Genomic DNA, 23,331 nt, shown 5'->3' on the forward strand with positions numbered 1-23,331 from the left:
AGGCAATAGAGTGAAGTGGTGCTAAACAAAAGCACATAAAAGTCTGTGGATTCAAACCTAGTTTCACAACAAATGGGTGAATTCTTACGAATGTAAATGCCCAGGCCAAACATGTGACTATTGGAGTCTTTACGAATTAGAGGAAGATAACCATCAGCACTAAGATCACAAGATGAGACAGCCGCACTCAAATTAGTCTCACAAAGAGCAAGTAGGTCTGGTGAACTTTGCAAGAGATAAGACTCAACAGAAGAAAAGTTACTTCAAAGACAACGAATATTAGTGAATGATAGGTTTAGAGAACTTGGTGATTAGGATGGTTTTTTGTGTTTTATAGTTTTTGGTACTTTATTCATTTTTAAATTGGATTGAAGAACTTGACTCAAAGCATAGATAGTACTCAGAACACCGCTTAATAACCCAAGCAATTGCCTCATTACTACTAAAAAACCCTAAGCCGTAACAAAGGGCTCCAAATGTGACCTCGGCAATGCACACCAAAAGTACAAACAGGGACACCATCCATGCGCAACATGGCACTGTTAATACTTTGATATTTTTCAGCTGTTGATGGAATCAGCCTCTCTGAGAGCTATCACAGAGTTCGGGAAACCTGACTACCAGCCGGCCTCAGAACCATAAAACTGAGTTTTAGAGCTGTACCCTCATTAGGAGATAATAGAATGAGTTGCCTAGTCATAAAAACAGAGACACAAGCAAAGCCCATGCATTGAGTCAAGAAGATCCAGCATTCAACATCCTAAACTGGAAACAATGTATTAAAATACATCTGCGCCAGCCTAATAGATAAAGAAGGGGTGCGAGGCTGGTCAACAGATAGAATCTGTTTACCCCTTAAGTCTTTGCCTAGGAGGCCTTCTACAAGACAGTAGCTGGGTGCATTTAACATCTGCCCAAGATGAGTATTTTTATCGAGACACCATCTCTAGCCTTTACTCAACCAAGAGCCCCAAGGCTTGGGGTGTTTTAAATCGGAGTTGGCATCTCCTAGCCTTTGCCTAAAAAGGCGTATACTACAAGGCAGCAGGACATGAAGCAGATTGTACTGGGTTACATGTTACCAGTAGCAGGATAACCTGATCTGACTATAAATATATATATATATTTATATATATATATATATATATTTGTATATATATATATATATATTTATATATATATATTTATATATATATATATATATATATTTATTTATATATATACATGTATATATATATATGTATCTTTATATATCTATATATATATATATATATATATATATATATATATATATATGTCATATATATATATGTACATATATGTATATATATATATATATATATATATATATATATACTTGTTTGAGAGTTTTATTCCTACTGCAAGCATCCAATTAAAAAATGCTCCAAAAATAGACACGCAAAAAAATCTCACCAGTAGAATTAGTCTAAAAATCATTTCATTGGAAGTTGAAAGTAAGTCCTTTAGCATTTATTTGATTTTTTATATTGGAGGAAATAAAAAAAAATTTTTGTACTTGGATTATTTTTAGGAATAAAAACAATAGCTATAGATATTTTTGAAATTATAATTAAATAAATGTTGGTCATGAATAGGTTTTAGTATTATTTTTTTGTATGGCTATCATTTTTGTACTTTTTTGTTGTAAATTTTTTTTTAGTTTTAGTAATTTTGGTAATCATGTAGTAAAAATGGTAAATTGTTTAATATTTTTCATAAATTTTACTATTTATTTGATATGTCTTATAGATTATTTACAAATACCCTGTTGACACAGTTAAACTTAAAAGGTTCTGGCGGAAAGATTGGTTTACATTCAACCAAACTATATGATGTAATTGAAGGTCAAAAATAAATTTTAATTATTGAACTTTTAATTTAATTAAAAATGTCAAGTTTTTTTCAATATATTTGACGAGTGCATCCTACATTATGCTTTATTTGATTTTTAGAAGTTGTAAAAAGAAGGTTTGAAAAGGTTTCAAATGCTGAAATTAAACAGCAAATTGGACGTTTTTGTAAAAATGCTCCTTCGCGAGAAAAAAATAAATAAAACGAGTTATTCTTTTTTATTTTGTGTAAATTTTTATATAGAAATCTTTTTTATTTTGTGTAAATTGTTATATAGAAAGATATTAATTAACAATCCAACTAACTGTATTTTATGTACCTTATTAAATTATTTGCTTCTTTTTTTAAAAAAAAAATCTTTAATGTTTCTTATATATGTAAAATACTAAATACTTTCTTAAAATACATTCATAACGTAAGATAAATAAAAAATGCCCGTTGGGATGATAAATTGCTTATTTTTCATAAATTATATTATTTATTCATTATGTGTTATAGATTATTTATAAATACCCTATTGACACAATTCAACTTAAAAGGTTCTTTTGGAAAGAATGTTTTATCATTAACCAAACTATATGATGTAATAGAAGGTAATAAAAAATAGTTTTAATAATTTTTAATAATATTTAGTATTTGATTAAAAATCTGTGTTAAATTAAAATTATTTTCAAGATTTTTGTTCGACAAAATTATTTGGCTTTTTACTATTTGGCAAGTATCTGTAAATTTTATTTTATTTTTAGAAGTTGTAAAATGAAAATTTGAAAAAGTTTCAAACGCTGATACTAAACAGCAAATTGGTCGATTTTTGAAAAAATGCTCCATCTCGGAAAAATGCAAACTAAAATGAATTATTATTTTTTATTGTATATGTTGTATATAGTGAGTCCAAATAATCGTATTTTTACGTTATCCGGGTAATCGAGTATTAATTTTTTTTATTACCCGGGTATCCGGGTTAAGGAAAAAAAATTTACCCACACCGTGTTTTGCTAATTAAATTTAAAATAAAATGCAACAAATTTAGTTTTAAATCTATTTTTTATTTAAAAAATAATACTTTAAAAATACAAGTTTGTCAACCGTTTCCATTTTCAACTGATTTCGGGTTTTTGTGACAAAAGCTGAAGCAACCGAAAACACTCTTTCACTTACTGTTGACGTTGGTTGTATTGTCAATAATGCTGTAAAAAGTTTTCCAATAGAGTCACCTCGTTTTGAACAATCTTTCTCCCACAACTTCATTTCTTTTTCCAATGTGGATTTTCTCTCATTATTTTCTTTCGGAACAGTCATAATTAATTCAATTGTTTTTTGGAGTTCATAATAATTTGAAACCAAAACATTATTTGAAATTATTTCTTCATTTTCAATTGTTAACTCTGTATCCATCTGTGTGTTTGCAGGATCTTCATTGAACAGCCTTTGAAGGTTTCTTTAGCCAATAAATGAATAGAACTTTTTTTTAAATAAGTAAAATGGCAGGTAATCTCTGGTTTAGGATAATTTCCAGATTGTAAAAAATGCAAGAGTGATATAACATCCTCATTTCGTCTTTCTTCAATTCTTTTCTTCAAAGCAGTGAACATTTCCATGGCTAACTGCGTATTTGTTTCTTTTAGGTAGTTTAGCAAAAAAATGCATACTCATTCAGCTTTTAAAAGATTATTATTATCTTTACTGAGCTCTTTAACAGCAAGCTCAACCGGTTGTAAAACATGTGATATTTCTTCTAAAACTTTGATATTTTTTTGTGAACATTTTTGCTGACCTAATTCCATTAGAGCCTTTTGTATACAATCGTATATTTTTATGAAACCATTTACCATTGGTATTATTGAGTTCCATCTTGTTTTGCAATCGAGTAGCAATCGTAACTTTTTGCCTTCTTGATCTATTATATGCTTTTCAAGAACACTGCTTCGAACTGAAGAATATTTGAAAAATTTAATAATTTTTCGTGTTTCATCAAGAATTTTGCCAATGTCTTCACGAAAGATTGGTAATTGTCTAACTAAATCATTTTGGAAATTTAAGTTACCATCAAAAGCAAATGCATCAGCTACCTCATCATTTTGTTCGGTAGTTTCAACACAATCATCATCTGCTAAATTTTCATCATATTCTAAATTCTCATCATCTTGGAAATTTGTATCAATTAATTAAACTCCCACTTTTTTTATAAAATACATCAAGTACAGCAAGATGTATAGCATGGTTGTAGCATAACTGAGAAAATGGTAAAATATTTTTCCCATATTTTACCATGACTGATGCTCCATCATGTGTGGATCCGACGATATCATTATCCATTTCAATTCCATAATCTTTAAGTTTTGCTTTTACCAAATCGATAGTGGCATTTGAATCACAAGAACCTATTATTGCAGATAGACCCAAGACTACAGGTGGCTTTGTTGCTGAATGAAGAGTGATATTCATGAACCTTCTAACGTTTATATCACTCCATTCATCGACAGTAATATTGAATCTCTCTCCAGATTTTTTTTGCTCTAATAACGACGCCATTAATTCTTCTTTTTTTTTCTTTATAAAAATCCATTATATATTTCATTACCGTTGTTTCACTTTTTGGCATTTTATAATTACGACTTGCTACGAAACCCCTAATGGCTTCAGATGAAGTAATTCCTTTGATGCTAAATCCATCTTTTGTCGCACATTTCGCCAATATTTCATTCAATGATTCTCGACTTATGAAATTTATTATTCCATTTCCAACTGATTTTGTGTTTTTTGAAGAAGACGCATCAGTTTCATTTGTGTCGCCCAAATTTCTTTTTTGTAAAGATATTCTAAGTAATTTTAAATGATTAATCATTCCAGTAGTATTAGATCCCGGACGTTGAATTATAGATTTGCATATGTTACAAACTGACTCTGATTTCTCTTTTTTTGTAAAATATTTCCATACCTCTGATTTTTTCGAAGACATTTCTGGGTATATGTAAATAAATCACTAAAATAAAAAATCACAACATAAAAATTGAAAATTGAAATTTATACGTATTTAAATATGCATTTATTACTTGAAATTTAGTACATTTTATTCAAAACACTTCACTTACCAAAGGCAGCTATATATATTAGAAAATTAAGTATTTTATTTATTTCACAAATTTTTTTTTTAATATTTCACTTTCTTGCAAATTTTACGTCGTACAACTTCAAATTACAAATGTTATTTATTTTATGTAACTTAGTTAAAAAAAAACTTTTAAAACTTAGTTAAAAATCAACGGTTGCTAAGCAACTTTATTATAGAAGTAAAAGAAGAAAAAACGGTAGAAAATCGACACTCGATTGATTAATAGTTAAATGAATGTGCAATATTTACATTTTTTTGTTTAAATATTATACTCGATACTCGAAAAAAATATTCCGAGTAGTCGACTACTGGGAACTTGCTTATAAAGTATCAATTACTCGGGTACTCGGGTAATCGATAATCGTAATTGGATTCCCTAGTTGTATATATGTTATATGCTGTATAAGTTGTTATATAGAAAGATACAATCCAGCTAACTTATTTTTAGCTATTTTAGGACGTCTTTTATTTACTTAAATCCTTTAATTTTATTTACTTAAGTTAATGGACGTCTTTTATTTACTTAAAGCTATTTTAAGACGTCTTTAAGACGCTATTTTTTATATAAACTAAACACCTAAAAGAAGTCTTGAATAAAACATCTTTAGGCCGTTTAAATAAGACGTTTTAAACCAGTCTTTAGTAAGACGTCTTTAAGCAATCTTGAGTATGACGCCTTTTCGACGGACAACGTAGACCTTTTTGAAGACATCTTTAAGATATCTTGAATAAAACGTCTTTAGGCCGTTTACATAAGACGTTTTAGTCCCGTCTTTAGTAAGACCTCTTTAAGCAATCTTGAGTATGACGTTTTTTCGACGGACAACGTAGACCTTTTTAAGATATATTTAAGACGTTTTTGTTAATCTTGAAAAGACGTCTTTAAGACAGCTTAAAGATGTCTTTTTGTTTGCTGGGAAGTAGCCTCCTCGTTTGTAGTGGCTTTCTTGGTCTTGGGGAGGTGAATTCATATTAAAAAAAAAAAAAAAAAACTAAAAATTTATTGATGAATATACGTCTAGTTGATAATAGTACAAAAAGTATTTTATATACATTGCCTCTCACGTTTTGGAGGGGAGGGGGGTGAATAAAATTAGAGGGTTTTTTGTTCCCAGCCTGCTATAAATAGTCATACCTAAGAAAAATAACATATAGAATCCAAAAATAACGCTGAACGTTTTGTAACAAGTAAAATTAAAAACAAATTTTTTAAGCCCAATGCTTTTATATGTTATAAAAACACAAGTTTTGCAATCGATTTTTTCTGATATTACTATTTTTTTTAACACTCGGCTGTACGCGTTTGTAAAAAAATTTAATTTACTTATTGCAAAACTAATTATTGAATATTGTATTGTCATAAAACAAGAGTATGAATGCAAAATTTGAAGATAATCTATAATCAGAAAGCGACTCAAAATTTCATTGCAAGATTTGATGTTAACAGACAGAGACGAGGAGTTAATAAAAGCATCGGGGTAAAAATGTTTTGTTTTGAATTTTGAAACATTTTCCGCAATATTTAAAAAAAAAAAAAAAAAAAAAAGTTCTGTTACAAATGACGCAAATGATAAGATAATAAATTTACCGATAACTACAGCTGAGAAAATATAGTAAATATTATACAACCAAGTGATTTTTAATACATTTGTCATTGGCGCAACCAAACAATAATTTATTTTATTAAGAAAATTTTATTACTTTTTTGTAAATACAATTGCAAAATGTGCTCATAAAGTACGTGACAAACTTTATCACTTATGCTTTTGTAATAAAAAAAACAAAATTTTGTTTTTTTTATAACAAAATGTTGTTTTTTTTTAATTTGTAACATGCATGCTAACTTGAAAGTATTTTTTAATATTTAATTTTAAAAAAAAAACTAATTTTTTAATAAAGACTTTATAAAGTGTGTTAAAATGTAAATCCTATAAAATTTTTATTTATTTGATTTTTAAGATAGGGTTAGGACTATTGTAATTGTAATTGTAAAAATTGAATACAATTACACATTACAATACAATAATATTGTATTGTAATATTACAGAAACAATAAACAAAATTTATTTTGGTATTGTATTGCTGTGATGAAAAACAATTACAATAAGTATTGTATTGTTTTTTTTCTACCAATACAATAAAATTCGAGAACTATTGTATTGTATTGTTTTAATGAAATAAAATTACAATAACTATTGTATTGTTGTGATGAAAACAATTACAATAACTATTGAAGTGTATTAGTTTACATTAAAGTAGAAAAGCTAACGTATTTTAACGTATTTATATTCATCTCTGACAAACTTACTATTATTTTTGCTATTTTTTATTTACGGATTTGCAATATATTGCAAATTTTATTTTTTACATATTTAGATTTCGCATCACCTATCTTGTTATGTATTTCTAAGCTCTAAATGGCCACAAAATATTGCCTGTCTGATGATAGCTTTACTATTATGAAAAATAACATTCTTAATTTATTTTATTCAGCCCGTTTATTATTTCCTCTTGATATTAATGCTGCAAAGGAACTTAAAATATATATGAAAATTAACTTTAGTAACACAAACAGTTAAATGTAATAATTCTTCTTAAATAAAAATGTTAATGTCTTTAATTACAATAACAATATATTGTTATTGTATTACAAAGACGAATTACAATACAATATTTATTGTTATTGTAGTGGGTCATTACAATACATTTTTTTTTTCAGATATTGTTATTGTTTTATAAAGATGAATTGCAATACAATATTTATTGTTATTTTATTACAGAATTACAATAGTTGTAAATCACAAGTATTGTTATTGTTTCTAAATTAAGTTAATACAATAACAATAATTATTGTTACTGTAATTGTTTTCATTACAATTACAATAGTCCTAACCCTAGTTTAAGATACTTAACTTTTAGACATGGAGCAAACTTTAAAAATTTATATATGTTTAAGCATATATCAAATAAAGATGCTTTGTAAGAAATTACAATGATTGGAGCCGGGGAACAAAAAACCCCTAAAATTTTAGCTACACCTGCCCCAAACGTGAAATCAAAAAATTGATAAAGTATTTTTTTTCTATTCTCAACCAAGTTTATATTCATAAGTTTTAAAACTCACACAATAATGTCTTAGCATTCAACAATTTGTGGCTTACAAAGCTGCTCAGTTGTATGGGTTTATTAAAACAATATGTGCTGGAAAATATCAAAAAGAATGTACAAGCAACAAATTTTTTGGTTATGATGATGAACAATATGAATAATGATAGTTTCATTTCATTTCTAGAAATTTCATTTCATTTCTAAAATTACTTTTGCATTTTGAATATATCTCGATTTCAAAAATTGTTTTTATTCATAATAGTTAATATATTTTTTTAGAATTGGATTTTAGTTATTTCACATTTCACAATACTTTGATATAAACTTTATGAAAAAGATAAGATATTCAAAATAAAAAAATAATTTATTTCTAATAGTTTTGATGAATATTACTTGCTAGAAAAATATCAATAAGATGACGCATTTCTTTACGTTATGCTTTTTATTTATTTTGAATAAATTAAGGTGTAGATGTTAAATAAAGTAGTTCCAATCGTTTAAGGTTAAGTTATTCTATTGGTTTAAGATTAAGTTTAGCTTACGGTTAGCTATTTAATCGATAACATATCTAAAGCTTGGCTGTTCAACAAGGTATGTTGAACAGCCTAGTTTATTACAGTGTGTATAGATTTATGAATTAGAATTTACAAATTGAATGAATATAGAACATGTATGATAAATTGATAGGACAGTAGTAATTTTTTGTTCTTGTTTTTTAAGTATTGGCAGGCTGTACTTGGCGACTTACCTTCATGCCATGAGGTTAAAACAACCTCCACCTACAAACCAACTTAAAATACTTTTCATAGCAGCATGTTCTAAGCAGAATTTCTTTAAATCATTTTTGGAGATTGTTTAATGCTGGTTTTTTACCAAATTTTAAATTTAAAAAATTATTTCACATGTAGAATAAAAATATTAGAGTTTTTATATAAATAATTTATATTAAGGAGTATTATTATAATTGAAGTGTCCATTTTTTTTTAGTAATAATTTTTCTGCAAATATCAATTTGATATTATGTTATCAATGTGAGAGTATAATCTCAAGATATAATTAAAAAATAGTAGGATGAAGTTTATTGACCTAAGATCAATACGCTTTTTTTTATATAAACCATATACAAGTTTAGCGCAAAATACCTGTTCCGATAAAAACCACTCACATAAAACTTTCGATAATGATTGGTTTATTAAAATTTTGTTGTTATATTTACTTGGTTTCCTCTTACTATGGCTGTAAGTGTGAAAACATATACAAACTGGCAATCGGAAGGTTTTTGAACAAAAATTAATCCCGTTATTTATGCAGTTATCGCTGAAAAACCCTAGTTCCAGCCTTAGTACTCTGGAATCCTTAATAAAGAGGAGGGGGGGGGGTGAAGAGACGTTTAATAATTTTTGGAAAATTTTCCCACATACCCCAAGCTTATTAAAACCTCCCGGTTATTAGTTTTTACTTGTTACAATAACAAAAAAAATCAATGAAAATCGGCATTAAAAATTAGAAAATATTTATTTTTAGTCGCTGATAAAAACAAAAACTTTCTGCGTAAACAGGCTTTAAAAATCGTCGACCAAGTGAATCTCGATTTGTCGAAAACGTGCTTTTGGATTATTTCTCACCAAAGTATAAAACTTATATCAGCGTATATTCTATTTATTTTTTATATAACAGCTGCTAGAAAATTTATCAAAATTCTCCCGTTTATTAAAATTCCAATCCCCCCCCCCCCCCATCACTCTTTTTTAATTCCCGTCTTTCTCTCCCCCTCCCCCTCCCTTGTATTAAGCACTCGAGAGTACACCCTGAGAAGCTCGTTTATTCTTTTCAACCATGATTATTGACAAGCCTGTTTATTTTTATTAACAAATTTATTAGAAGTATAAATCGATTATTTGGACAGTTTTGCAGCAATTCAGTCCATATATCTTCAAGAAATGAAGCAGTTTAATTTTTTGAATTTTGCATGCACCCATATCGGAAGAGTTCCAATAATTCATTCATATCCTCAATAAAGATGATTATGATTGGAGCGTGAAGATTTCTGAGTGATACCTTGCAAAAAAAAGTCAAAAAAAGTTAGTGGGATCAGGTCTGGAAAGCGCGGAAGCGCTTTCCAGACCTAATGCCACTAACTTTTTTTGGTGGAATTTCATCAAAGATAAGGTTATTTGTCAAACTTAGAAACAGTCAATTAATTGAAGACAGAAATCTTTAAAGAATGCAACGAATTTCTTTATAAAATGCTTGTTTGCCACGTTTGTAATTCTATTGCTTTGCGTTATCAACAATGTTTAAATTAAAATAGCATCATTTGCACCGACTAAAAAAATTCTTTGTAGAATTTGTTTAGTCAGCGCAAATGTTTGAATTTTTAAACAGATTCTTAGATTGATTGTTGAAACAGATTCGGTCTTCTTTAATTTGCACTTTTAAGCAGTGACGGATCCCAGGATTTTTTGGAGTTTGAGGTAGCTAACTTCCAGACATAGAGCAAACTCCAAACATTTGTATGTTTATGCTTATGTCAAATAATGAGGCTGTGCAAAAAATTGCGATGATTAGAGGCTGGGAACAAAAAAGCTTTTTGACTTCATATCCCACCCAACCCCAAACGTGAGGGGCAACAAAGTGATAAAAAAAATTTTGTACTATTCATAATAAGACTTTCATTAGAAGTTTCATAGTATTATCTCTAGGTGTTCAAAAATTATCACAATATAAAATTAGTTACCCCCCTCAAGTTAAGGGGGGTTTAAATTCTATATGGTCATAACTTTTGAACGCTGAAAGATAATACTATGAAACTTAAAAGTTTATCTTTAAATATAAGTCTAATTGAGAATAGCACAAAAATTTTTTTATCAACTTTATTATTATTATTATTATGTATTTCGCCAATAAGAAAAGTTTACAAGTTTATGCAATACAAATATATAAATACATGGCTGGGGCAAGAAGAAGACAAGTTCTGTCTTATCACCAAGCCCCTTTAAATAAAAATGTCAACAATAAAAATACAAAACAAAGTAACTCGTTAAATAAACGTTAAACAAAACGTTGCTTTAAAATAAAATAACGATAAATAAAAACTGTGTCTTTTATATATGTAAAGTTTATTATATCAGATAAAAAACAACGTCATAATGTACAAATTGAACTGTATATAGAATATATATTTAAACCATATTTATAAAGAAATAGAAAAACGTGATTACTCCTAATCAAAGGCTTCAGAAAAATTTTAATTCGTTGTCATTTAATAAAAGCTTTTGCTTAGGTTTGTTTTTAAATTGTTTAATAGAAGAAATAGTTTTTAACTCATTATTTAATAGCATGTTCCATAGTTTAGGACCTCTGTTAGCAATTGAGAACTTAGTAACAGAGTAATCGGTTTTAGGTTGAACATAATTGTTTTCTGAAAATCGTGTTGGGTATAGATGATATATTTTTTCCAAAAAAGAGTTAAATAAAATAGGTGCTATTTTTTTATTAACTTTGAACATAAAAATAAGAACTTGATAAAGATTTAGTTGAAATACGTTGAGAATATTAAATTTAATGAATAGAGGTTTAGAGTGTGAGAAACGATCTACATTTCCAATAATTCTTAAAGCATGCTTTTGTTGAATTAATAGTTTATTTATTTTAGTTACGTTAGTGCTACACCAGGCAACGTTTGCATAACTTAGGTAGCTATGAATAAATGAAAAATAAATGTATTTTAAACAGATTTGATTCAATAACTGCTTAGCTTTGTAAAGTAGACCAATATTTTTCGAAATTTTTTTTTGAATTATTTTTATGTGCTCCTTCCAACTCACATTTTCATCAATAACAACACCAAGAAATAACAATGAACGCTCTCTTATTATACAAGAGTTATTTACTACTAAAATTGGAAGATTTAATGGGATGAGTCTCTTTTCATGAAGACGATGGAAGAAAGTATATTTTGTTTTTTTTATGTTTATGGATAATTTATTTGCTATAAACCATTCACTTAGTTTTTCAAGCTCTTTGTTTACTGTTTCAAATAAAGAATTAATATCCTTATCAGATTAAAATACGTTGGTGTCATCTGCAAATAGGATTGAATTTAAGATACTTAAAAATTTATTTAAGTCATTTATATAAATGAGGAATGAAAGGGGTCCTAAAATTGATCCTTGTGGGACGCCGCAGGAAATTGTCGCTAAATCCGTTTTACTATCATTAAACGAGATGTACTGTTTCCTGTTTGCTAGATAACTTTTAAACCATGCTAAGTTAAAACTTATGATACCATAATTTTTAAGTTTGTGCAGGAGAATATTATGATCCACCGTATCAAAAGCCTTACTTAGATCAATAAAGACGCCTAAAGTAAATTTGTTCTCATCAAAAGCTTTAAATATTTCGTGTACTAGATGAATGATTGCATGATCGGTTGAATGGCCAGATTTGAACCCAAATTGTTTATCGTAAAGAATTTTATTATTAGTTAAAAAAGAAAACAGTCTGTTATACATAACACGTTCTAAAATCTTGGAAAAGCAGGTAAGAATTGAGATTGGTCTGTAGTTTGAGACATCAGAAGGATCACCTGTTTTATAGATTGGTGTAACCTTTGCACATTTTAAGTTTTCAGGAAAAACTCCGTGTTTTAAAGATAAATTAAAAATATGTAAAAGTGGTATTTTTATAAAACTTATTGATTTAATAATGACAATACCACTGACATCATCAGCATCCAAACTTTTATTAGGTTTTAGTAAAGAAACTGAGTTTAATAATTCATCTTCTGTAAGTTCATGATTAGTCATGACAGATTTTTTGGTGTTAGGTATGAACGAAAGTTTGTCTGAGATGGTCCTATTTTGGAGGCTAAATTCGAACCTACATTAACAAAAAAGTTGTTAAGTGTTTCTGCAACTAATAATTTATTTACAATTAAGTTATTATTAATATTAAGATTAGTTGGAATTGCATTTCGGTCCAGATTTTTCTTGCCAATTACCTCTTTAATAATGTTCCATGTTTTTTGTGTACTGTTGTTTTTCTTTAATTTTTCAGAATAATAGTTTTTTTTTGAGCGTTTTAGAACAGATTCAAATAAACGTTTATAACTTTTATAAGTAGTTTCATTTACCAAAGTTCTTTTTTTAAGAAACTTACAATATAATCGTTGTTTAATTTTGGAAGATTTAAGGATTCCCTTCTTATCCATAGGTTTAAAAGCGTTTTAGATTTGACTAATTTAGTAATTTTAGGGAATGCTTCATTATAATGAGTAAGAAATTCAGTTAAGAAGGTATCGTAGGCTTCATTGGCATTTTGATTTTTTAGCGTCTCGTTCCAATTTACACACGATATAAGATAATGAAAATGTTTTATGGATGTATCGCTTATAATTCGTGTTGTAACTTTTTTTTTTATAAGCATCAGGCTGAATGCATTTATTTGATATTATAAAAATCGGAAAGTGATCCGAAATGTCCGTTTTAAATATTCCAGTTTTAATTTTTGTATTGATAAATTCATTAGTTATAATTTGGTCTATTGACGTTGCACTACCGCTAGTCACACGCGAAGGTTTATTTATTACTGGAATATATCCACTTTGAAAAATGACATTAAAGAATTTATTCGTTTGTTTATTTACGTCATAATCCAAAATATTAAGGTTAATGTCACCCACGAAATAAACACTTTTATTCAAATTCAATTTATTTTCAATTAAATTTTTAATGTGATCTTTAAACGCATTAATATTTCCTGATGGTGGTCTGTATAATGCATGCACGACAATGTTTTTTGAGGCTTTATTAATGATTTCCACACATAATGACTCATAATCATTTGTGATTGAACTTAAATTTGAATTAAATTTGAATAATAATGAATTCTTAATAAACATACATAAACCCCCGCCTTCCTTGCCCAGGTCTCTAATTTGGTGGACTACTTTGTAATTGGGTATTTGGAAATATGAATCGTTCTCAACATTTTTGTCTTGACACCATGTTTCACTAAGACAAATAATTTGAAAATTAATTTTAATTTTATATAGAAACTGTTTTAATGATTCAAAATATTTTTTTAAACTCCTAATATTAATATGAAGAATTGAAAATGAGTTATCATCCATTCCTTTGGTAATGTCTATTGAGTATGGGTTATAATATAATGGGCTAATATTTTTAATTAGTTCATCTTTATTATAAAAATTAATATCAGGATCAGAATTGCGATTTAAAAGGATTGAATTTTAATTTTAAATGTTTTAAATTCAAAGTTTGACAAATCAGTTTCCTCAGCCATTTTAAATAAGAGTAATTTTAAGAACCAAAAAATATAAAAATTTAAAGAATTTAATTGATGGCACTCCTTTTCTTAAATTCCTTTATAAATAATCATATACAACAATACAATATTTACCGTTTGTAAGTATTTTTATCTTATCTTTATAGTCAAGTAGTTTTATCACAATTGTTCTTGGCTTATTTAAATCAGGTTTACCTGTCCGATGGGCTCTTTCTATATTTACTCCAGTTACATTAAGTTTATTTTCTAGTAAGTTTTGTATTTTAGTTTCAGAATCATTCCAACTTTCTGAATCGTTTTCCAAAATTCCTTCGAAACGTAAATTGTTTCTTCTTTGGCGATCTTCAAGCTGTCGAATTTAGTTTTATCTTCATTTCCTAAATTAGAATTCAAAGAAATCTTTTTCTCTAGGTCGATAACCTTTTTATCATAGCAATCTTGTGTAAACGATAAACTCTCTTCAGTGTCTTTTTGAACTTTTTCATAATTCATCAACTGCTTCTTTGTCAAAATAAGTTCCACTTTCCTGTTTTCATTTTCTTTTGTTAAAGATTCGCAAGTGTTTTTTAGTAAAGTAATATCTTTTTGTAATACGTCGATTCTATCGTTTGTAATTTTTAAATTACCGCTTATCAGTTTAAAAATATCTTTTTGCTGTTTCTTAAACATCTCTTGAAAAATTTCTCGTACTAACTTTATTGAGATTTCGGAGTCTTTAATTGCATCCATGTTATTAATAAAGAAATATAGTATTTATAATTATTAATTATATAAATACTAAGAATTAAAAATACTGCAATTTATTTCCTTTAAACTTGTTACCCCTTACGTTTGGGGTGGGGATGGGGGAGTGGCGGTTGAAGTCAAAGGGTTTTTTTAATCCCAGCCTCCAATCATCGCAATTTTTCTGCACAACCCTATTATTTGACATAAGCATAAAGATACAAATTTTTGGAGTTTGCTCCATGTCTGGAAGTTAGCTATTTCAATCACCAAAAAATCCTGGATCCGTCTCACAGCTATTAAAGTCTTTTAATCCGTCTAAAAATATACTGTTTTTAAAATCATGCAAAGTGTGTATACATTTTTTGGGACACTGTATTTTCTTTTTGTAAATTGTTTCTTTCCTCTTCTTATTAAACGAAATATTTTTTAAATTCTATTTCATAGACAATCGAATAAAAGAAAACACAGAGTACAGCACTCCATTTTTAAAAAAAGAATGCAAGTCGAATTGATATTTTCTCCACAGATCTATCCAACAATCTCTGTGTTATATATCCAAATTATTGTTTTGAAATATTTATTTATTTAACTAATCATCATTATAATTAAAATTTATTTATTACTTATATTAACTTCTAACACATCGTCGGTTCTATGGTGTAATGGTTAGCACTCTGGACTTTGAATCCAGCGATCCGAGTTCAAATCTCGGTAGGACCTACTTTTGAAGTTATTTTGATGTTGAAACTTTTAATTTTCTAAGATCGTTCATGAATTACGTCACGCAATTTTTGCCATTTTTCGTCCCCTCCCGCGCTTGTCACAACATCGTAGCTCTTTAATAACGAATCCCGCACGAGTACAAGAAAATCGTTTATCTCTCCCCTTTCTCTAAGAGCTTGAAGTAATTTATGCAGGACTGTTATGTTAAGAAAAGAAATTTTGATACCAAACTTTTTTATTAGTTGCACCATGTCGTTAAAGTGCCAGCCATTATTACTTACATCATGAAAGTATAAAACAGAAGGAAGTTCAGAAGGAAGAAATCAAGCATCAAAGCAGTTTAAGTCTTTCCGGGAGTCTGCTTGTAACCACCGAAGTACTTACCTGAACTAACCATGGAAGTATTTTCATGGATGACCCAAAAAATCCTTTGCTTTATAAAGTTTGTTTTCACAACTACGCAGCCTAAAAAATTATTACGCAGCTTAAAAGATTGTAAACTGTGATGAAAAGTTAAGGTCCTACCGAGATTTGAACTCGGATCGCTGGATTCAAAGTCCAGAGTGCTAACCATTACACCATAGAACCACACACATTGTGAAAAAATTTTTAATATAAATATACATTATATAACTTAAAATAATTTATGTTTTCTGTGCTAACTTTTTTCTATAGGACCTTTTTTTTTTTTCCTTAGAAATTCTAGATATACAAGACTTTTTTTAAAAAATTACGATTGTGCCCCGCACCTCGAAACCCGTATCGTCGACCCTGTTTTTTGCCTAATATTTCTTTAAGGACTTTTGAAACAAGTTGGCAAAAGGTATGTCTGAGATAAATGGAAATTGATTAAACAGCTATATAAAAAACTGATATGTCTTAAAATGATAATGTGGTTTCAAAACTTTGAATCGGAATCCAGACAAATCATGACATTTGGACGTATCAATGTTTGCCATAACGGTCTACATATACGATATCTTAACAACTTTTTAGCTACCTCTATAATTTTTTAGTAATATAACCTATTAGTAATATAATCTATTAATAGGCTTAAATTATGCCCCATCACCAACATACCACTAATTATTTAAGTTTTCTTTTTTTTTTAAATCTTTTTATAATTAAAGAGAACAGACACGTTACTTTATGAATTCAAATAAAAATCATTAATTAAAGAATTATAGACTTTATAAAAGGATCACATATCACTTTCACATAGACTTTATAATTTACTTTAAAAGACTAAAAAAAATTAAAAGACTAAATAAATTATCACATAGACTTTATAAAAGGAGAGAGAGCAAAACGCCCTTTCGATCGATGGAAACAAAATCGGTGACTCAAAATTCAATTTGTATTCTAATAAAAGAATAAAAAAATTAATTAAGTTTCTTATATATCAATGCTGCATCTCTTTAAAATATAATGGATGAATTCAAAATTGTTTGCAAAATAAATAAATCCAATATATTTGTTACCGACACTTGGTTTAAAGAGTTTTCATGTATCAACGTTACAGGTAATAATTAATACAGAATAAAGTTTGTTTTTTTTAATTTTTTTTTCTGATTCACTCCCAACAAGGCTGCAAGCAACCACTATTAAGTTGGGAGTTACTAGAAAAAAAAGAATAGAGTTATAGAGCAAGAAAACGGTTGACAGAAGACTTAAAAAGTTGAAGGTTGTATGAGTCAGGAAAACATGAAAATGGTAGAGAGTTTCAAAGGGTTGAAGTGCGAGGGAAAAAAGCTGGACGAATAAAAGTTTTTTGAGTACAGATACAGTAAAAGAATGAGCCTTTGATCAATGGCGAGTCAAGCGAGAATGAGTTTTGGTTGATGGAATTAGAGATAAAAGCTCCTTTGAGCATCGGCCATGATAGTAGAATCATCAGCCATGACTTATAAAAAAGAGAAAGAGATACAACTTTACAACGATGTGAAAGAGGCTCGACCTTAGCATTTAGACCGGGTGCAACTACGTTTACCATGCGTTTTTAGACCTTGGCTAGAAGAGAAAGAGCATCATTAGAAGAACCAGCCCATATATGACAACAGCATTCCATACAGGGGACGAATTAGAGATTTGTAGAGATAGAGAATGGAATCAGGAGAGAGGAAATGGCGAGCACGATAAAGAGAAGCAACATTAGCAGATGCTAATTTAGCAATCAATTGTAAATGATAATTCAAGAAGACGTAAAGAAATGGACTCAATGAGAGGGTTGCCATTCATCAATAAAGGAATGTCGACTTGGGAGTGCCTTGTTGGGAGTGAATCTAAACAAAAATAAAAAATAAAAGCGATAAAAGAAAAGAAGATGGACGCGCTATAAGTCGCAAAGCTAAAATAGAACTTTAGTTACTTTTTGAAAGATATTTCCAATTTTATTAGGGTAAGTTGGGTTAATGTGGGTCTACGGGGTAATCTGAGTTTTATTCATATTTATCTGTTATTTTGATAATGGCTTTAGGTATAAAGTTGAAATTTTTACCACGCTTTTATAACATATTAGGCTAATTAATTTTAAAATATAACCTAGCTAAGCTGTTAAAAACGGAATTTTTTCAGCTAAAATGCTATATACATAAACAAAGTCATTTTTTTCTCCGTTTTTAAACTTCAGAGAAAATATATTCAAAGAAGGCATAAACGTATGAAAAATGGTTATTTTGAAGTTTTTTTACGTATAAAAATGATTATTTTGAAAAATATTTTAAGGATAGTATACTTTTAAGACACTAACGCACATGGTTTGTTTAAAATTTGAAATATAATCAGGTGGGGTAAAGTGGGTCTATGTATGTAAAATATTATGATAAGTAATTATATTGTTGAAGTTGTTGTTTGTAACATTATAAACCTATTAGTTTCATCTGACCTAACTATTTTCGTGTTAATAATTCTTTAGAACTATTAAACACCTTTGTTTGAAGTTTATATCTTTGAAGTTTATATTAAGAAACGTGTGTATTTATTTGTATGAATCAATATGTTCGTCAAGGACCTAGGCTAGGTCAAATAAAATTTTATATAAGACTTTTTGGTGTTAAAATATTTTTTTGGTGATTTGTTATGATTTATGCTAATTTATTTCACTAAAAGTTCTACAGATTTTTACATAAATATTACTTTAGAAAATATTTTAAAAATGCCAAGATGATACATTAAAAAAATAAAACCCAAGTACAATTTTTATTTCAGCTTTTCAAGTAAAATGTGATGGTTGACCGTATCGAAGGCTTTCGATAGGTCAATAAAAATACCTAAAGTATATTTTGATTGTTCAAAATATTTTGAGATTTCGTTTACAAATTGGATGATGGCATGCTCCTTTGAGTTATTCTTTTTAAAACCAAACTGATTAGCGTATAGTAAGTTATTTTTGTCAAATTGTTTGTATACTCTGTTACACATAATTCTTTCTAAAACTTTCGAAAATATAGAAAGCACAGAGCTGGGGCAATAGTTTGTTATTTTAGATTGATTGCCCTCTTTATAAATAGGAGTCACTTACACAGTTTTTAATTGCTCTGGAAAAATTCCTTGTTTAATTGAAGCGCTAAAAACTTTAAAGAGAACATCTTTTAATTGCTTGAAACAATCTATAATCACGTTTCCGTTTATTTCATCTGATCCACATGATTTATTCTTTTTAATAGATTTGAATGCCCTTTCAAGTTCTTCAGTTGATAAATCAGAGGACAACTCATCAGAGCATACGCACTTATCCAATGGTAATAAGAAGTCACTAAATAAGGCTTTGGTATTAGGGATCTTAATTGATAGTTTAGGACCTATTTCAGTAAAAAATTTATTAAATTCTTGTGATATTGCGTTTGGTTCAAATATAACAGTATTATCAATTTTAATCATTTGTGGTAGAAAACCTAAGCATGATTTTTTTTTTCCAGTAATTTCCTTCATTATTTCCCAAATGCGCTTTGTGTTATTTTTAAATTTGTTAATTAATTCTGAATAATAATTTTTTTTTAAGTTTTTACGAATTTTCTCAAAAAAATATTTAAAATTTTTGTAAATTTTATCGTTTGCAGTTGTTTTTGTTTTATATATACTTTAGAAAAATATGGGAAAGCGTAGATATAATTAGGTTTACAATAAATAATATTTTATTATTACTACATATGAAGGATAGGTAAAACGAAATATTTGTATCCAGTTCTCTGTTTATCTAAATAAATTGTTTATAAAGTTAATTTGTTAAATAGAAGCGCTGCAATGTCCTTTTTTCCATGCTTTATATAAGGTTACTTTCTATATATATATGTTTGTGTGCCACAAAATTTGAAATCAATTTTTGAAAGCTTTTTTCTCAACCAATTTTGCTCAAATTTTGCACACTTAATCATTTTCGATGACAATACAAGGAAATGGAAAAATTTGACCAAAAAAAGTTAATTAAGTTAACAAAAATTTAATTTGTATTTACCCATAAGAACACTGAATTATTAAAAAAAAATTTAAAAACGTAACAGTAATTTTTCCTTCTACAAAAGATAACAAAAAAAGAATTTCTAGGCCCAATAGAATTCTGCTTGCATAAAGCATTAGTGTTGTGACCAAAACTAAAAATTGTAACTAACTTAACTAAAAAAACCGTAACTAAAATTACCCAACTAACTTTTTAGTCTAACTAAAATTAGTCGACTAACATTTTAGTCTAACTAAATTTAGTCGACTAACTTTTTAGTCTAACTAAAATTAGTCGACTAACTTTTTAGTCTAACTAAATTTAGTCGACTAACTTTTTAGTCTAACTAAATTTAGTCAACTAACTTTTTAGCGTAACTAAATTATTCGACTAACTTTTTAGCGTAAATAAATTAGTCGACTAACTTTTTAGCGTAACTAAATTTAGTCGACTAACTTTTTAGCGTAACTAAATTTAGTCGACTAACTTTTTAGCGTAACTAAATTTAGTCGACTAACTTTTTAGCGTAACTAAAATTAGTCGATTAAATCAAGCTTCAGTACTAAAAACTGAATAACCTATGAAGCCATGAAATTTTCACACACGATGGCACCTTATTGTGGCGGTTGAATGTCCCAAATATGGTTCATAGGGGCACGTCAAATCAAATTCGTAACGTATTAAATCAACTTTGATTATTAGAACTTTGTCCCAGCTCTGAGACAACTACCAATGCGGTTGTTGCAACTGTTTATGAACACCCAATGGGCACGTAATCTAAAAAAGGCACCCTTTGAACGTTTAATTAACATTCTGCAGTTTAATTTAACGTCTAATTCGAGGTTGGGAAAGCCAACTTGTTGGGGGTATTTTTGTTTTCACGCTCCAATCACTGCAATTTTTTTGAGAAACATTTTCATTTGACTTAACAACATTCTTGAGTTATGAGTTCGCACGATGCCTAAAAGTGTCATATCTGAAACATCAAAAAAATCCTGCCCACGCCGCTGGTAAAGCAATATACGAAAAATAAAATTTTCGCAAGAATCACAAGCGAAAAGAAACTTGCTAATCGATTCATTTCGAAAGAAAATTTTTGAAACCTACCGAAAGGACTCATTTAATTACTTAGTTCATTGAACGGATTTTTTTAAATGGAACATTTCAATCTTGTTTTTATGACGAATTTCAAGTTTTCTTCCGTAAGTGACCGTTCTTCAAGTGGATTTATCGAAAATTTTCCTTTCGAAATAAATTTTTTGATCATTATTTGAAAAAACAAACTAGTAAAAATTTAATATGTTGCTATACTGAAGATAAAGTTTCATTACAAACAGTTTGATATATACAGATATTTTATTTTCACATTTCTTGCAGTTAGACGAATAAACTTCCTTTATAGATTTCGAAACGTAGTTATTAAAAGCGCTAATTTCTCAAGTGCTACTTCCGAAAGTGAAACTTTTGGAAGTTTTGGAAGAGCATTATTTGAAATAGCAACTTGCGAAAGTCTAATTTTCAGAAGTATTATTTGCGAAAGTTACTTTGACAAATTTTAATGCTTCTATATATTCGTTACGAATAAAAATAAATACTAATTGTATATACCCTTTTAAAAGATTTTTTTACAGAAATCTTTGAAACCTTTCGGTTAACAACCCTATTTCAAAGGCTTAAAATAGCAACATAGGAAATATTATCCCAGATAAGTAACATTCCTAAAATTGGATTTTATTATACATTGCCTATAAATTTTCATTTTCATATTAGTGATATATAGTATTGGAGCCAGCGAGAAGGGAAGGTGGTGTTGGGGGTATGACACTCACTATCTATTACCATGGAACTTTTTTTTTTTTTTTTTTAGATTATTCACCTCCCCAAGGCCCGAGGGGGGCCACTACAGTCGAGGAGGCTACTCATTTTTTTGTGTTTTTATTTTTTAGTTGTTATTCGTGGTGCAACCCTCTCTCAACTCTTTAACTCCGAAACACGAACCTTGCCGAGCAAGGCCGCTGCGCGGAGAAACTAAGTTGACTATAAGAGATAAAACTATAAGAGATAGACGTGCAACCTATTGTTTTACATCAAAGAGGCCGCAGAAATCAGCGAGCCATGCGAGTTTCCGACAAACTCTAAATTTTCACCCGTCAACAAAAAAATCTATTAAAATGGCTGCCATTAGTTTTTAAACAGAAACTCTGATCACGTGGTATTAGTTTAAATTTTATAGCATTTGTTTAATAAGACTGTTCAGGATAAGTAACTACTTCACGTGTTGACAAATTACTAAACAAATTACACCAAGGAAAAGGATATCAGTTGTCGGCACGAACAGATTTTCATCATTTTTCCGAGATAAACATTTGTAAATTTGGGACCTTTTTTCGTGTAAACAAAGTTCCATCAATAATAAAATAGATCTGTAAAGATAATTTTAAAATGACTAAAAAAAGTGAAAAGCGAAAAGTAAAAATGCTTAAATAAAATTTTTAGTCAAGGTCTGGTTTCATGCAACTCCTTGGTCCTTCATTTACCAGCCTTAGTTTTGAGTATTTTTTGAGTATTATTTCCGATATGTCGCTATTTTTTGCCTCGACTACTCTATAAGCTCCATAATATATATTCCACTGAGCATTGTTTTTTAGTAGGTGTATTTTCTAATGGGCTTTTTTATAACTCGTTTGATAATGCAAAACCTTTTAAAAAGTTATTCAAGTTTATAATCATCTTGCAAAATGTAGCCAGATATTTCTTTTTCTCGTTTTTCAGTTTTCGTATACTATTTCATTTGTCATAAAAGGCACATAATAACCCATTTGTTTTTGTCAAATAAAAATTAGTTTATATATAACTGGTAAATCATGCTAAAATAATATTAAATACTTAGTTATTCTTGCGGTTTGCCATAAATTGGCTTTGCTAAATTCTTTAAAACTGTGACAAATTATTTTTTTCTTTATTGTATTTATATTCATTTTATGTATGAGTTATTTATCCTTAACTGTATATATTTCTGTTGTTAAACATAAAAATAAAAAATTCT

At 28.4% G+C, this 23,331-nt stretch overlaps 1 protein-coding gene and 2 non-coding genes across 3 annotated transcripts in view; 2 read left to right on the plus strand and 1 right to left on the minus strand.

Moving 5' to 3' along the window:
- The window catches only part of LOC136087609 (uncharacterized), an 18,588-nt gene extending 13,148 nt beyond the window's left edge, over positions 1-5,440 (plus strand). Inside the window, exons 6-7 of the mRNA XM_065810923.1 lie at positions 1,974-2,465; positions 2,619-5,440. The gene's annotated coding sequence lies outside the window, so the exon portion shown is untranslated. The remainder of the gene's footprint in view (positions 1-1,973; positions 2,466-2,618) is intronic.
- A 10,335-nt stretch (positions 5,441-15,775) lies between these two features.
- trnaq-uug (transfer RNA glutamine (anticodon UUG)) lies at positions 15,776-15,847 on the plus strand. The gene has a single exon. It is a non-coding gene; the product is annotated as a tRNA-Gln (tRNA).
- A 519-nt stretch (positions 15,848-16,366) lies between these two features.
- Positions 16,367-16,438, minus strand: trnaq-uug (transfer RNA glutamine (anticodon UUG)). Its single transcript has one exon. It is a non-coding gene; the product is annotated as a tRNA-Gln (tRNA).
- Positions 16,439-23,331: the final 6,893 nt, after the last annotated feature.

The sequence above is a fragment of the Hydra vulgaris genome, chromosome 11 (assembly GCF_038396675.1).
Source record: "Hydra vulgaris chromosome 11, alternate assembly HydraT2T_AEP".
In the NCBI taxonomy this organism is placed as follows: Eukaryota; Metazoa; Cnidaria; class Hydrozoa; order Anthoathecata; family Hydridae; genus Hydra; species Hydra vulgaris.